This window comes from Numida meleagris, chromosome 2 (assembly GCF_002078875.1).
Source record: "Numida meleagris isolate 19003 breed g44 Domestic line chromosome 2, NumMel1.0, whole genome shotgun sequence".
Taxonomy (NCBI): Eukaryota; Metazoa; Chordata; class Aves; order Galliformes; family Numididae; genus Numida; species Numida meleagris.
The window spans coordinates 21729139-21744820 of record NC_034410.1 but is presented as its reverse complement, the minus strand read 5'-3'; the positions used below and the strand labels follow the sequence as shown (position 1 = coordinate 21744820).

Here is a 15682-nt window from a genome sequence, read left to right as displayed (position 1 = left end):
ATGCACTGTGAGGGTGGCTTCCCAGTGCTGGGAAGGAACTAAGACATAATGCATCACAAAAAGCCTCCACTGAAATTAATTATTCTGTATATGCAGACTGTAGATACTGTAGCCATAATGCATAGGATCAAACACTGAATTATAAAAATGAGAATGAACATCAACTATCTTTCTGTATTTGCAATCTATTATGTTGCAAAAAAAAAAAAGTGATTTGAAGTCCCAAAGAAATGACAGTATATGATCCTGTAAATGAAGACTGTAGATGCATAAACAACATCTGGAAGAAATTAAATTGGAAACCTTAATTTTTTTTCTTAACTAGTGTTTGAATTTGCCACTTTGTAAAAGTTTTTGAAACAGACACTTCGGGAGAAAAGAGTACTACTAAGAACTAATGGATTGTTTATCTTCCTGCTTAGTCACAAACACGACAAAGAGATTCATAATATAAAACATAAGCCTGGTTCAAATTTACTATCAGCTTCTAATTCTGTCAAATGAAATATTGTGTCTGGTTTGATGTTGCAAGACCACGGTAATTTAATTTGAGGCAATAGTCTTTGATAACACAGGATAACATATATTCCACTGTGTCAATTTTCTGATCTTCGTTTTTCCATCTGATGTAGCTATTTCAGTATATGGCTTCCAAAAACGGAAAGAATTTTACACAGGCATTGGTACTGGCCTGTTCTTTGTACTAATTAAATTAGTTTCCTGTTGAGTAAGTAAAATACTGGCAGCCAGGAATAGTTGGGGAGACAGCTCTGAGGCTTAAGCACTGAACCATGAACTTTTCTGTTCACCACAGTATTAAACGAGTAGACACTCTTGCTGACATTATGGGGAATGAAAGACCATTCTGTTAAGATATTAGTTTCATTACTGTTCATAAGCTACTGGTCTTCTAAAAGAGAGATCTCTACAGGTACAATAAGCATTCCATTTTATAGAGTTAACTAAAAAAAACATATTATTGGGTTTAAAAATACGCATGTCAGAGTTGAAGCTGAATTTGAACTTCACATCTAAGGGTCAAAACTCAGAGGGGAGAAAAAAGCCCAACAGCTGCACAGTGACCCAGTCTCATTGCAGGCTCCTTGCCTCCATCAAAACAATCACAAAAGGGAAAATTGATGCAAGGCACAGATCTTTGGCCCAAGCCCCGCACAAGTGTTGGTGACACCCTGAAGGATTAGGGCAAGAGACATTGCATCTCTGGTCTTCTATTCTAGTGTGTTTCACCAAGTGTTGCAGAGTTTGCTATATGGGTAAATAAGGCATAACAACAAAGCAACACACACAGGGCATGAATGGGAGGTCTAAATATCCATCCTTACTTCAGTTTCATTTTCCCTTGTAATGCAAGAGTTCTTAAAGCATTATACATTGTTTACATTAAAATATACGTGCTTACTGCAGTACATATACACTGAGACTTTGTGTGCATATATTTAGCTTAAAGCTAATCTCAGAGTGAAAGCTCCTTCTGAAAATAGAGATTTATAAAAAGAAACACTGATAAACCTTTAGCTGCGGGGACTAGTGGTCACTGCAAAAACAGCACTGCAACACAAAACCTGTGTGATTTTGCTGATCACCCCATAAATCTTCCTTTGTCCCCCGAGTTTAAGTTTTCAGCCAAGAAAAACAACATTCTTCATAAAATTAATGAAAACAAGCTGTTCTTTGCCTACAGAAAAAGATTTTTCTTAATTACATTTTTTGCTTTGAATCATATATCCTGTAGTTTGATTAAATCCCCTTAGAAGTCAACTAAAAATTAGAGCTTTGCAGCGAGAACCTCAAAGGTGGTGTTTACTCGGAGAATATAAACCCACTGTGACTTTGGAAGCTGATATTTAAAGCAAGAATAAGAGCAATATGCAAGACAGTTTTTATTATTTTTATTATGTCACTGCATAAATTTATTTTCAGGGCTTAAAGTTTTCAGAGAAATATGATCTGGCCAATGTATTTATTAGAAATAAATGGGCTGTATAAATGAATGTAGATAAAGCAAGAATACTGGAATTCTGCTTAATCCCTTGAGGCAGTAAATCAGGATTTCTAAAGCACTTAATGCAAAATATCTGCATCAAGGGGTTAAATATATAAAATATGAAAAGTCAAAGACAAGAACTAGATTAAAAGGTTACGTGGAGATGGTGCTGTGAAAAACGGAGCCCGCTGCTGAATAGATATCCAACAGACATTTATTTAGGTTCACTGGCTGCAGCAGCCGCTGGCATACTCTAAATGAACTCATACAATAAACAAAAATCGAATTCTAGTGACAGTCTTTGATCATTTTTAGTACCAAAGCAGAAAATTTCCTTGTGAGAACCAAGCTACATAGACGTGATTGAGCTAACACAACTAATTGCCCTGACTGAAAACCCTCACTGAATCCTTACAGTCCCAGCAGTTCAGATGAGCCTCATGCCCTTTCTAGCAAACAGGACAGCAGACAGTGAGAAGACATCGTTCATAAATTTAAACACTAATTGAATCAATTCCTATTCGCCTAAAAATCTCCCTTTGCTCAAGGGTGAAACTAGCTGAAGAACTGTGGCTTTGCCAGGACTGTGTCACGTCCCAGGTCACCCAGCTCCCTGCCCTTCCAGCCCCTTCCAGCTCTGAGACACAATAACGTCCACTGGCTTCAGTGCCACTATGCCCATGCATGCCATGAGAGAAGGTGCTCATATAGCTGATATCCATCTTGTTTCTTGGAAAGTTTCCACACATGCAGTGTTTTCACCACTAAACTACTTGCACTTTGAGGTTTATTTTTCCCCCAACAAATCTGCAGGCTGAAGAACAATTTTTCTTCCTTTCACTCTGGCTCATGGTGCTTTCATAGACAAACGTATTCAAAAATCTTGTTTTTATGTACTAGTAAGATCTAATTAAAAAAAAAAAAAAAAGAAAACCAAACACTGACCAACAAAAAATTAAAGTATTGTTCATACAAACACCATCTTCCCTTTGATTCTCTGTAGAGCACACTACTCCTAACACAACTGCAACCATCACCCAGGACCTACTGAGGTCCTTCAGAGTCAGCTCTGAAGCCCAGGAGTGCCCATTTTTGTAAGGTATAAAGCAACAAGACATACCTTGATACATATATTCCTGCTTTTATGCCTACGCGTGGATAAATCTGACCTTCACGTTTGTACTACCATATGAAGACGGTAGCCCTGATCCTTTAAGGGACTCCATGCAAAGAAACCAGTACCAACACAGAGCTTGTTTGAAGTTAATGTGGTTTTCCCAGTGGGAGACAGGAAGAGACAGGAATTACTGAGTTAAAGTTGTGTATTAATATTCTCAACATAAATTAAATACTTGCAGCTAAAGCAATAAATACTGAAATCCTATTATGAATCAATACTTTTTAGTTCTTTGGGAAGACAAGTGACCTTGATCCTGCCTCTGTCATTCTAAGCTTAAAATTTTTTATTTTTAAGGGAAATTTAGTCCAGATTGAGAGAATTCCTGTTACCCACGCTGGCATCTCCAGAAACTTCACTTGCTTCAGTAGGTCTTAATCACATCCCTAAAGCTAAATATTTGTTCAGCTACATTCCTAAATTGAGGTTTGTATGAACAGAAGATGAAAGGAGACTTTTCTTTGTATGACAAATTACAGTACTCATCACTTTTGTTCAGCAAGGTCATATCAAATACCATTTCACAAATCAAGGAATATCTTAAAATTCCTATGAAGAGACACAGAGGATTACATCCTGTATTTCTGTTTGGGACAAGGCTGACAGAATCCACTAAAACCCTGAACACGGGTAATATGAGCTTGTTAAACTTTTTAACCTAAATTTGATATTACAAATTTAAACACGAAATTTTCTTCCTTTTCCCACTTCTAATTTTTTTTTTTTTTTACTGTTAAAGATGCATGGCTATACTACAGTCAAAGTCATTAAAATTAACATTAAAATGAACTTCCACTTTATCTCTTGAAAGCTCTGGTACCTTGAAAATACCTTTTAACAGGATCTTCCACCTTGTTTTATTTAATGTTGTTACTTCCCTATGGAGAATTCATATCACCTGGATGTTGTCAAATGTTAGCCCTGCTGAGCAAGCTTTAGGGCATCTTCTCACTTGTTATTTAGGCTCCTGATTATCACTCATGCACAGGAAGAAATTACCAAAAAAATGCCCAGGGAATGGTTAATAGACTCAAAGCTACTATTTTAAGTGACGATACTGATAGAATTAGCTAACATATAACAACACTTGTAAACTGTGAATTGCATTCATTATGCATACATTTTATTTGTGGAAAGTGGCTATTATGATTGCCATTCAGATGTCACAATTCATTGTTAACTATTCTTTTCACAACTTAGTTTTACAGTGACACTTGAAAATACTACATTAAGACAACAGACAAGTACGTGGAAGAAGCAAATACTGAACAAAAATGACACTTTAATCACTATTTTCACTCATCTCACAAAGCTGACACATTTACTCCCATGGGTCAGCATCAGTGTGGGAATGCATGGGGAATGTGCTATCACAGCATTGCTAATTCATCTGTATTTGACCTCCGAGGAGCAGTTTGTGTCATTGTGGAGTGGAAGCACTGGTAAAACATTTGTCTAGATAAAAGACCTCAAGCAGTTAACCTGCTCAGCAGAGGCAACGCAACCAGGCACCAGGATAATGACCTCTACCCAAATGGGGAAGGTACATCAGTGTCATACCATGACAGCAAGACAAAGGATGACGGTAGCTCAGCAGGAAAACATTAGCAATGATATAACTCTTGGTACTGTATGGGAATGAAATGCCCTAACAAGTACAATAGCAACCTGTCTTTACCTAACAATGATTTAGAGTTTTGGTATTTAAAAAAAAGCAATAAACCACTTTGTTCTTCAGTTGTCTTTTAAGCTCCCGCTTTCACTCCATTTTACTTTTTCCTAAGAAAAAATCCCGATAAGGGTAAATCTACCGTCTGGGTAAATAAAAGTTACAATTCAGATCAAACCAGCTTTTCCCATTTGATACATGAACTGCAGGATGGCTGAGTTTGTCTCACTTCAGTCAGTTGTGACACCATTCTCTAGCACAAACTAGAAGAACCTGATGAACCTTGTTCAGCAAGTCCAACCTGTCCCAGCAGACAGATTAACTACTTATGCAGATTATATAGGTTTAGGATGCCTGTTGTTTATACTGAACTCTTCTTTCTTTTTTTAAAGGGAGACACTGTGACACATAGCCATTATTTTTACCCTACAGAATGCCTTGAATACTTAGCTACCGCTCTTTTAGCTCCACGCAAAAAGTTCTGGCTTTAAACTATTTATTTTTAAAGTAGTAGCATGATCAGACTTGCATGTTTATCTAAAGATCTTTACTTTATGAGAGTGATTTTAGTCTGTGAGGTTTCCTCTACACATGGTAGGCAGCTGTCAGAAGCAGTGAGCAGGGCGAGGGGTCACCACAGCTGCTCTGCTAAATCACAGGGTTCCATCAACATCGCAGAAATCCTGCCGAGTGGGAGCTGGGAGACCATGGATTAGAGTGCACTGGAGTGTGTATATAAGGTCACACCATGTCTATCAAAGTGATATCAAACTGGTATGCTGTACAATACATTTTACTGTGTTCTGTGTTCAAAGAAAATAAAAGGAAAATGGACATGTGTGTAGCAGACCACAGTTTAACACAAAATTTCACATTGTCCTTTCAAACAGATGGAATTGCTAAGTTCACAAAGATGTGAATACGTATACACAGTGGAGATGTGTTGACCAGGAATGGCATTTCATAAATTCTTCAAGATAAACATGAATGAGATTAAAGTAGCTCTTATTAATCAAATAGTAGAAGAGTCTATTCAGAGAAACATTCCCTAAGTGCTGTACCCTACTATATGTAAGACAACAGTTTACCATAAAATACTTAGTAGTATCTCCTCATGAAAATTCGCTTTTACGAAATGAGTAACCTTATCATCTTAAGATAACACTCAGACTAGGCTCGGTGTTTAGCAAACACATAGTTCTGATGTGTGGGTTGACAGAAATCACCCTAAAACCTGCCTGTTTCATAGGACAGCTATAAGACTTTGCATGCTGTATCTGCCATGTAGACGATCCATAGAATCTGGGTGTTTGTAATTCTCATTGTTAGGATGTTTCAACCAGAAGCACAAAACTATGTTTCCTGACCAAAAAGAAAAAAAAAAAGATGCAGAGCTGACATCTTGCATGAGGACAGAAGGAAATGGGTAGGGCAACAGAGAATTTATTTTGGCTGAAGTGTGGAACAAATGAGATGACTAGACAGTAGACAATGTCTCGTACTTCTGGCAGTCTTATGCAAGCTGAAATTTGGTAGAAGTATTGAGACAAGAAGGTTTTATCAAACCACATCTGTCTGCAAAGTTAAAACGTCGATGATGCCATTTCAAGGTAGTTTCCACAATTTTATAATTACTGGTAATCACTTTCTGCAATACGAAAAATGAAAATACATGCAAATATTAAAACACTGAAAAAGCATCTTGTTTAGAAATTATTTAGTTGTGAGGAATAAACTGCCGAAAGAATCCAAATCCTATGATTTAGAAGAAAGTCACCCAAATGTCTGAACCAACAGATACTTTTTCTCTGTAAAGTTCTGAAGTTTTACCATTTAATCTGGTTCTGTGAAGTACCCACCATGGGCATGTGGACCACTTCAATTGCTAACCTTGGCAAAGTTTGCAAAGTTCTCAAAAAAAAAAAATTACCACCTTAAGCAGAAGTAAATTACAAACCTCCTTTTCTCCTTCCCATAAATACCAACACCCACTTGCTCAGTAAACCCTTTAATCTCTTCGTCACAAAACCCTTCGTGCCTGGCATTCACTCACACATGCATCTGCAGTTCTTTTTCACAGCAGATTACCATCCTCGCCTGCTCATTGCTCAACCTTTCTGGACAAACACATCTTCAGTTCACTTGCAGGCATCCTCTTCCACCTCACTTCTACCAATGCTGAAGCCTTGTCTTCTTAACCACTGGCCCAAGTACACCTGAGGTGCCAAGAGATTTCTTCTCAGCCACCAGAACTCAGCCTGAGGTCTTTCCTACCTTTGGATTTCCCCAGTTTTGCTTTGTTTTAAGCAGAACGCTTTGATTCTGAACCGTTTCCTCCTGGGAAAGGCTTACCCTTATACTGGACAAGCACGAGTTGGTACAACTGAATTGAAGAAAAATGCACACAAATCTTCCTGGCAGTGCCAAGCCCTTCCCTCAGCTCAGCTGCTGCTGGCTGGGGATGGCCTCCAACCTCTGCGGCTCTTTGGCCTTGGACAGTTGGTGGCAAAAATGAGAGAAAGAGGAAAGTTTCCCATGGCTCTCAGCCCTGTGAGTATTCTTCTATGCCACGGTCTTGCTGAAACAGACACATAGACACATACACACAAAAAAGACCTAATTCAGCAACAAAAAAAAAATTCTTCAAACGCTACCTTATTTATATGCAAGAAAATAATTTTATTTTAATGGAAGAGTAGGGTTCTATTTTTAATTTTTTTTTTAAATTTTCAATCTCTCCTAAGAATTGCTCTTCCTCAGGAAAGAAACATGCCAAAGAAATTGGAAGGAGCAAGACAAACGTATATATAACATGAAAAGAAACAAACAAAAAAACTTTACACCAAAATTATCAGAAATTCTGTCACCAGTTTCACTTTGAAATCCTCTCTCCCCCATCCTCTAGTGAAAAATCACCATTTGGTAAATGTTCCTTCAGCCTGCAGAGCATAGTGGGAGACAAGTCCCATGGAGACAGTGTGTATCTGGTATACCAAGCCAGTTCTGCCACGTTTCTGGGAACAGTTGCTGGGATGACCATTTCCCTGTTTTCTGTGGGTCACAGCAATTTTTCCACAGGATAGATCAGCCAGCTACATAATCAATACATGCAGAGCTGAAGGCCCCGAAAGTCATCCCATAAGCATGATAATTACATCTGAAACACTGTAATTAAGACCATGCTGCACTACAAGTTCCACAGAACCAGTGGACAAGGGGATGACTCAGATACAGCCCTCTGCCCAGCTCCCTGCCTGGGCCACAGCATTGGCTTCTGCAGGCTGAGCTGGGAATAGCCATGCAGGCTGTGTGCTGGCTCCATGGGCTGGCCTTCACATCAGTCAGTTGTGGGGCACAGGATTCAGAAATCTTCCCTGTGGCATGTTGTCAAGCTTTTATAAGTAACAGCAAATCAGCCAAACGTTTCACAGATCAGCTGCCACAGTATGGTCTAAATGAAGAAGTCTGTAATTAGCATTAGTAGTCTAATAAGAAGAACTTTTCAATAATTCTATATTAAAAAATGTCCTGGTTATAATTATTATGTTAGGCTGGTAACATAATTACGTTTGTAATTATTAACCCATATTAGAAGAGTAGGGCAAACAGCAGCTAGCTTATAGCAGTTAGCTCACAATTAGCTCATAATGATTTCATTATTTGGCACATTGTTTTCTACACAAAGCTCTCATGATTTCTTTTCTGAAATTACAGAGAGAATCGCTGATTGAGAATGTCCGCATAAGCCTGGAATTTATGCACTTGCTTCATTGCAAAATAAATAAAACTAAATTGTGTACTTATGCACATATAGGCCAGGCCCACTGAGATCTTCAGGACAAAGATATTCAGGCTTTCAAAACAGAGATACAGCCACTAACAAAATAATCTCTAGCTGCATACCCGTCTTTCCTTCCCTTTACAATAATTTAGGAATGAAACAAATATTTTTACAGCAATTTCCATTTTTGTAATAGATTTTAGAAGTTCTTTATGGTCCCTATATTTTTCTTACCAAATGAGTAGCTGTGCATTTGGCAACCATGTTTTCGTTATACTAGAAGAAAAGAAAAACCTTTTATCAGCGTCTTTAGAAAGACATAAAATATTACTTATACACATTTAGATTATTTTTTTTTCAGGAAAATTCTTACACATTGCTAAACAGCAACAAAGAACCGCACTCCTCATGTTTCCCTTTCTTATTCCTTATAATTTCATCCTCTGCTCCTCACTGATTTCCCTATCTGCTCTTCTACTTTGGCAAGAAACACTACAGCGTGTCTGGGAAAGGTGGTAAGAAAAATAAAGTCTTGTGGTGACAGAGCTTCTCTGCATGCTGACTGTGCAAGACACGGCCTCTAAATAATTCAGTTTGGGACCAGAAATGGCCATTCTATGTATATAAAAATAACTCAACTTGGAGGTCAAACGCTTCACATTCCTGAGAACTCACAATCAGATCTCTGTTGCAACTGCTAAGTGGAATTTCCGCATTTTGAAATGGGTTCATCATTTGCTTTCAATATGAGTAAGAAAGATTAGCATATATAGAACTTGTGTCACTATCCTTAAAAATATTGCACCCCAACAGCTGCTATTTTAGATTATTTGGGAATTATTTGAGTTTCTTAAACAGCTTTTCAGTAAAGGGAGCTTATAAATAGGAGAGAGACTTTTTACATGATCTGATAGTGAAAGGACAAGGGGAAACAGTTTTAAACTAAAAGAGGGGAAATTTAGATGAGATGTTAGTAGGAAATTCTTTACTCAGAGGGTGGTGAGGCACTGGCACTGCTGCCCAGAGAGCTCCCTGGAGGAGCTCAAGCCCCATCCCTGGAGGTGTTCAAGGCTGGGCTGGATGGGGCGCTGGGTGGCCTGAGCTGGGGTGGAGCAGCCCTGCCCATGGTTGAGGGTTGGAACTGGGGGAGGCTTTAAGGTCCCTTCCAAACCAAACCATTCTATGACTCTGTGATTCATTTCACATCTCCTGGTCAGAAAAGTTGATAGGTGAAAGAACCAGATGTAACGCATTCAGTAGAAGAGTAAGATACCTTAAAAGAAAAGCATTTAATATATAGCATTGTGGTAGGATAAGAGTGATAGGTGTTATCTCTAGTGTTTAGGGTGTTAGGGATGGTACTATCAAAGCATTAGGCACGATGCTATTAATCAGAAATGGCAAGGCAAGAAAAAAGGTATGTTATCCAGAGAGAGCACTGAAATACCATGCAAACAAATATTTCACATTTGTACATCACATATACATATAACTATTTTTTCATCTTAAGTATATAAACACCAGCCCATTTCCATTTTGACCCTTACACTTCAGAAAAACCCAGCCCTATAAGTGCAATAGATAGTCTGAAGCCACCCACGAGCTCTGCCCTCCCTCCAGGTGCGTGCCGGCCTCCCTGCATACAGCTGGCACACGAGGGCACTTCCAGCCCCTGGGGAGGAGAGGAGCTCTTAGCACAGCCCTTTCTGGGCCATACAAGACAAAGGTTGATGACAGCAATGGGAATTATACTTCCATAACAAAGGAACTGCTTAATTTAAGTCCACAGAATACAAGCTCACATTTATAAATATGTGCGATTTAGCGTGCAAGTTCTTTTCACCTAGATGAAGCTTTTCTTTTTTTTTTTAACTAACTCTCTTAGGTCTGGAAGCAATCAAACCAAATGTGAGTGTGAAGTAAAACTCCAAAAATGCAGCACAACTCTGACCTATTGCAGTGCTGTTGCTACAGCCCCAGCTTCTGCTGGAGCTGCCAGAATGAAGCTGCACAGGAATTGCTGAAGAGTGATCACAAAAATACCTTTTTCCCCACTGTCCCTCCAGAAGCATGGATCAAATAACTGCTGCTCAGCTGTCTTTTAAATAAAAATATTTTCATCATTGTACATGTCTCAGTGCCAGGTTGGGGGGCGTTTCGCCTCCATTGTTTTGATTTCCACAGTCCCAGCCCGGATCACCAGGCAGCACTGAGGTGATAAAAGGTCTGCTGTATTTTACAAACTATACTTGTTTCCTTTAAGTAGAGGAAAAGGTGGGCCCAGAGGAGCTCATAACTTCTTTTCTCTTGTTTAGCACAAACAAAAACCATCAGAAACCAGTAATTACACAGACCTGACAGAAAAGTGGTGCAAACATCTACTTCACAGAAAATTTCAGGTATTCTCAGGGACATGCTCTATGCCTATGACAGACACGAACACTTAGTACTATTGTTTTTCTTCTATTTTATGCTACTATCATGAATATTTTTAAGGAAAATAATTCCATCAGTGGCTTTATTCTCAAAAATGTATGAATCTTTCCCACAGAACTAGAAGCAAGGGGGAAAAGATGAGCACAGTGTTAAGTGGTTCAGAGGAAGACAAGAAATAGAAACAGGTTGGTGGAAGAGGATGTGAGAGCGGTTATGCCATCTGCTAGAAAACTCCAGATTCAATCTTTAAAAAGTTTCCACACTGAGGATTTCTTAGGAGGCATACTGGGAACACAGCATAAGGTATTTGTGGCATCTTCTCTGCACCCTAGCACTTGCACAGGCAACTGTCAAGGAGAAGACACTTCTCTCAGTCTGCCTTAATATGGACGTTTTCATGTTTGAAAACTCTAGTTAGGGAGACAGGTAACTCTGACACCCTGAGGAGGCAAGCCAACTATCTCTCTGGTGAGGTCATTCAGATACTCTTCGAGAAATCACAGAATGATAGAATGGTAAAATCATAGAATGGTTTGGGTTGGAAGTGATCTTAAAGACCACACAGCTCCAACCCCCTGCTGTGGGCACGGCTGCCACCCCACCAGATCAGGCTGCCCAGGGCCCAATCCAAGCTAGCCTTGAATGCCTCCAGAAATGTAGTTTTTAAGCCTAGAACATTATTTCAAAGTAGTACTGTGGTTACTTACAGGGATTCTAACACCAAATTTCAAGCTTAATCACATAAAGTCAGAGTTTTCTGAATTGCAATTCAATTAACTCCTTGATTATTGTAACTAGGAGATATGTAATTCCAAGATCTGATTTAGTATATGTTCTATACATTTCATTTTTCTGCAGTGAAACACAGCACTTTATGAAGAATGTGAATTTACTCTGAATGTGCATTTACTGTAGTAGACAAAAACACTGCTAGCACTATACAAACAAGAACTGTTCTGACTGTCTGGGACAGCTTCTGAATTCTTCAGCAAAGAAAATCATTCAGTGGTTGTCCACTAATGTATAACAAGCCTCCTTAGATGTCCAGCGATTTCCCTTCATTATTGCAGATGCAGTGCAGTCCTTTCAGCATTTATCATCCAGCTGATGCTTTCAAGTGCTTGGCTGGGTAGAAGACCCAGCCCACACCCACACCCCAGTGCCCATGCTGGGGATGCGGGAAGGGCTTCACGCAGAGGCACCATCAGCCCCACTCAAGAACATGAATGTTGGGAGCTGGAGATACAATCAAGCCTTAGAAGTGGTGTACAAAGTTTAACTCAATTCTTTTACTTATATGGCAAAGCTGAGGAACAAGCTTTTTATACATATTTTCTCCCATTACACCTCCTCTCCTCCCTCCCCCAGCAAATACTGCCCCTTGTGAGGACAGTAGATGGGAGCGGTTGAGGGAAATGTTCCTATATATGGAAAAGCTCTGAGTTAAAGATAGCTCTGGATGACAGATCATGTTAAATTCTCATCATGCCCAGGCTCCTCGCAGTTACAGTAGTAGAGATTAAGTGATGAAGGAAAAACCCACTATTTAATACCAGGGGCTTCCTGACAGGAAAAAATACTTCAGAAGCTGAGAAAGAGTCCTAAATTCCCAGCTATTTCCTCCCGTGATATCATCCATAATGTTAGCCTATAGTTTTCAGTGAACCCGACACCTGAGCAAGCATTTTATGTTTTCAGTTAACAGCAGTTCAAAAGTGCTAGATAATATTTGTCAAAAAAGGGTGCTGTTTTTCATTTAGGAGAGCTATCTTCACAGCCAAATGACTGCAGGATCAGTGTTGCACTGTAGCCATAATTCAAACCACAAGTCTGTAATATTGTTTCTACTGCCAACATGTAATGTTTGCTGAATATTAAATAAAGTGTTCACAGACTCTACCACTATACACAGGCATTTTCCTTAAACGGATAAGGACACTGATAAGCAATGTGGCTGCCATTTTTATTGGCAGCTGTGAGGTATGTGTTTAAAGTCTTAATCTTTACAATCTGGTTCTACACAGACAGGTCTTATCCACCTACTTCATCATTTTTAAATTAGATATATTTGCTATAATAAATATTTCTACTGTGTGTGTTTTATTTCTATTAAGGTTAAAGATTTATCCTCTCTTAAAGATGACAGTTTATTAAATCATTCTTTTCTCCCTAAGTTCCTGTGTCACTTAAAGATATAATGAAGAATACTACTCCCAAAAAATATTTTTAAGGGAGAAACATCTAGTACCTAAATTTTAAGTCAAACAAAAGAGGTTTTAGTGTGCATAATCCAAAATCATATAGGTCAATTTTTACTCCCTGTGCTCTGCTTATAGAAACTGGCACAGATGAGGACCTTGCTGTTCTGGAGATGAGTCTCCTCCTCCTGCTTTCCATTCCATAGGAAATGAAGAACGGCTGGTTGGTCTGCATAGCTGCAAAGCCATTATTACTCTTCACCTTCTGCCTATCGTTCCATCTGCCTGCAAGGCGCTACAAAAGACTATCCCATGGAGCACAACTCCTTGGTGTAAGGGCAGGCAGCATTCGATCTGAGCTCCTATATCATGGATTTGACTCCTGCTCTGATTTCAGCAGAAAAAAACAATTCTCTCTACCATGTGCATCTTGGTTGGTTGCTGAAGGCTTTCTCTCTGAAGATGCTGCCTCTGTACTCACCACACCAGATTCAGCAAAGTTGGTCCCAGGAGATGTAGAATGCCCTTTTCTCTTACTGGGAGAGAGCAGATCCGACTGTTGTTACTCCCTTCGGATTTCCCTCCCAGTATGGGACAGGAGGAAAGCTTTAGACTGCCAGAGGCTTCACAGGACCTCAAGCCCCAGGCAAAATGCTGGACCAAAACCAGCACCTCCAGCCCCCAAACTCTCCCTCACTAACTCCCATGGTGGCCTTTCCATAGGGGCCTTCAGAGGGGCTGTGAAAGCAGAGCACAGTAACTTCAGGATGAATATTTAAAAGTATGTGTACATGGGCATGCATTCAAGATGTACATTTCACAGTTGGATTTCAAAACTGGCAAAGCCAAAATGTAAAACACATTGAGGAGTTTGGTCAGCTTTATCTTGTATAAAGAAGCAGTATTTGAAGGATGAAATAGCACTCAGGGACTCCTTTTGATATTCCTGCAGCTTCTATCCTGGTTCCAGCTATTCTCTCTGTCTCTCCATGGGTAATTTTAAATATCCTGTAAACACATGTGGTGGGAATGGACTGAGAAGAAAATGGGACCAACTTCCATTCTCATCACAGGCAAATGGAAAAGGAAAAAGCAATCCAAGCACCAAAGCAATTTACTGTGTAGCTTAATGGCAGAATTTTAGACTCTGGTAATTTCCTAAATGTTCCATAAGCAGATAATAATAATAATTATATAATAGGAAGCTGAATATATTGTGCGTAGTTTTGTTACAAGCAGCACAGATTTCTTCATCTTTTAAGAGTGGATAAAATAAAAACTTACTATGTGCTAGAAGCTTCTTTCTTTGCTGACAGGAACCAACTACACTTTTGCCCCCTCTTAAACAAACCAGTGTACTTTTCACTCCATAAATCTCATATTACTTCCTTCCTTTCCATTTATTTTGAACCAGAAGGAGGAGTTTTTAACAGAAGTGCTCTATGGCAGCAGGAGGAAAACAGCAAACGACGATAGAAGCTGCATAAGGAAAGTAAATCAAAAGTAATAAAATCACGCAGATCCAGCAAGCTTTGTGGGGGGAAATGAAGTCGAAGTTGACTGAATCCAGAGCTGGAGAAACATTACACATGAGAAATTAAAAATAGACTGCTCTCTTAACAGATGATATGGGAAATGAAGCAATAATTTATAATGCAGATAGGAAAAAACCTGCCATGCTTGCAAATTTCAAATGAGATGCAAGTTTGAATAACAAGTGATAATGAAATGCAAACACACAATCTTAAGGGTAGAACAACATGGAACAATTTAATTAAAAGGAAAACAATATGCTCTGCAACCCAGGATCAGAAATAACATACTGCCTATGCTCCTGTTCATCTAACCAGACAGTTATTTAGCAGATAGGGTAAGCAGTGGATTCTGGGGCTTGAGAAATTGTGAGCAAAGGTTTGAACTTGACCTGGAGAATATCAGTAATGATGCAAATCTTTTCAAGCAATTATTTTAGAGAAAGTCTTTCAGCCGACTTTAGGTGACACAAGTATAAAACAAATTGAAACATCTGTGGTAATAAGAACTTCTGTTATGCATTTATAATTTTTAAAAGTAGTTTTACTTTCAAAAGCAGAATATGGCAAGCATATACTGTAATAAAATACAGCTACTTTTCCCAGATTTCTAATAACGCTTTTAAAAATATTTGCACTGTTCTGCACCCTGAAAACCTCCTATAGCCATGATATTAAGTAGTACAATGAAAGAATAGCTTATGTTTATGTTAAAGGATATTAACTACAGTAAAAGATATAGTAGAAGAAAAAGGCCTGCAGATTTGCAAATGAGTTTCACACATGATTTATAAATGCAAATGTGAATAGTAGGTGATAATGTAATCCAAGCAAATGTGTGCACATGGTAGATCAGATATCCAGTAGAGGCGGGGGAATTGTGC

General features: G+C 38.9%; 1 protein-coding gene across 5 annotated transcripts in view; it reads right to left on the bottom strand.

The window, feature by feature from the left end:
• CDK14 (cyclin dependent kinase 14) overlaps window positions 1-15682 on the bottom strand; it is a 318720-nt gene that overhangs the window by 20650 nt on the left and 282388 nt on the right. The window contains exon 15 of one of the 5 annotated variants that reach the window (XR_002434949.1): window positions 8867-8908. The exons of the other annotated variants lie outside the window; for them this stretch is intronic. The gene's annotated coding sequence lies outside the window, so the exon portion shown is untranslated. The remainder of the gene's footprint in view (window positions 1-8866; window positions 8909-15682) is intronic. 5 annotated transcript variants of the gene reach the window in all.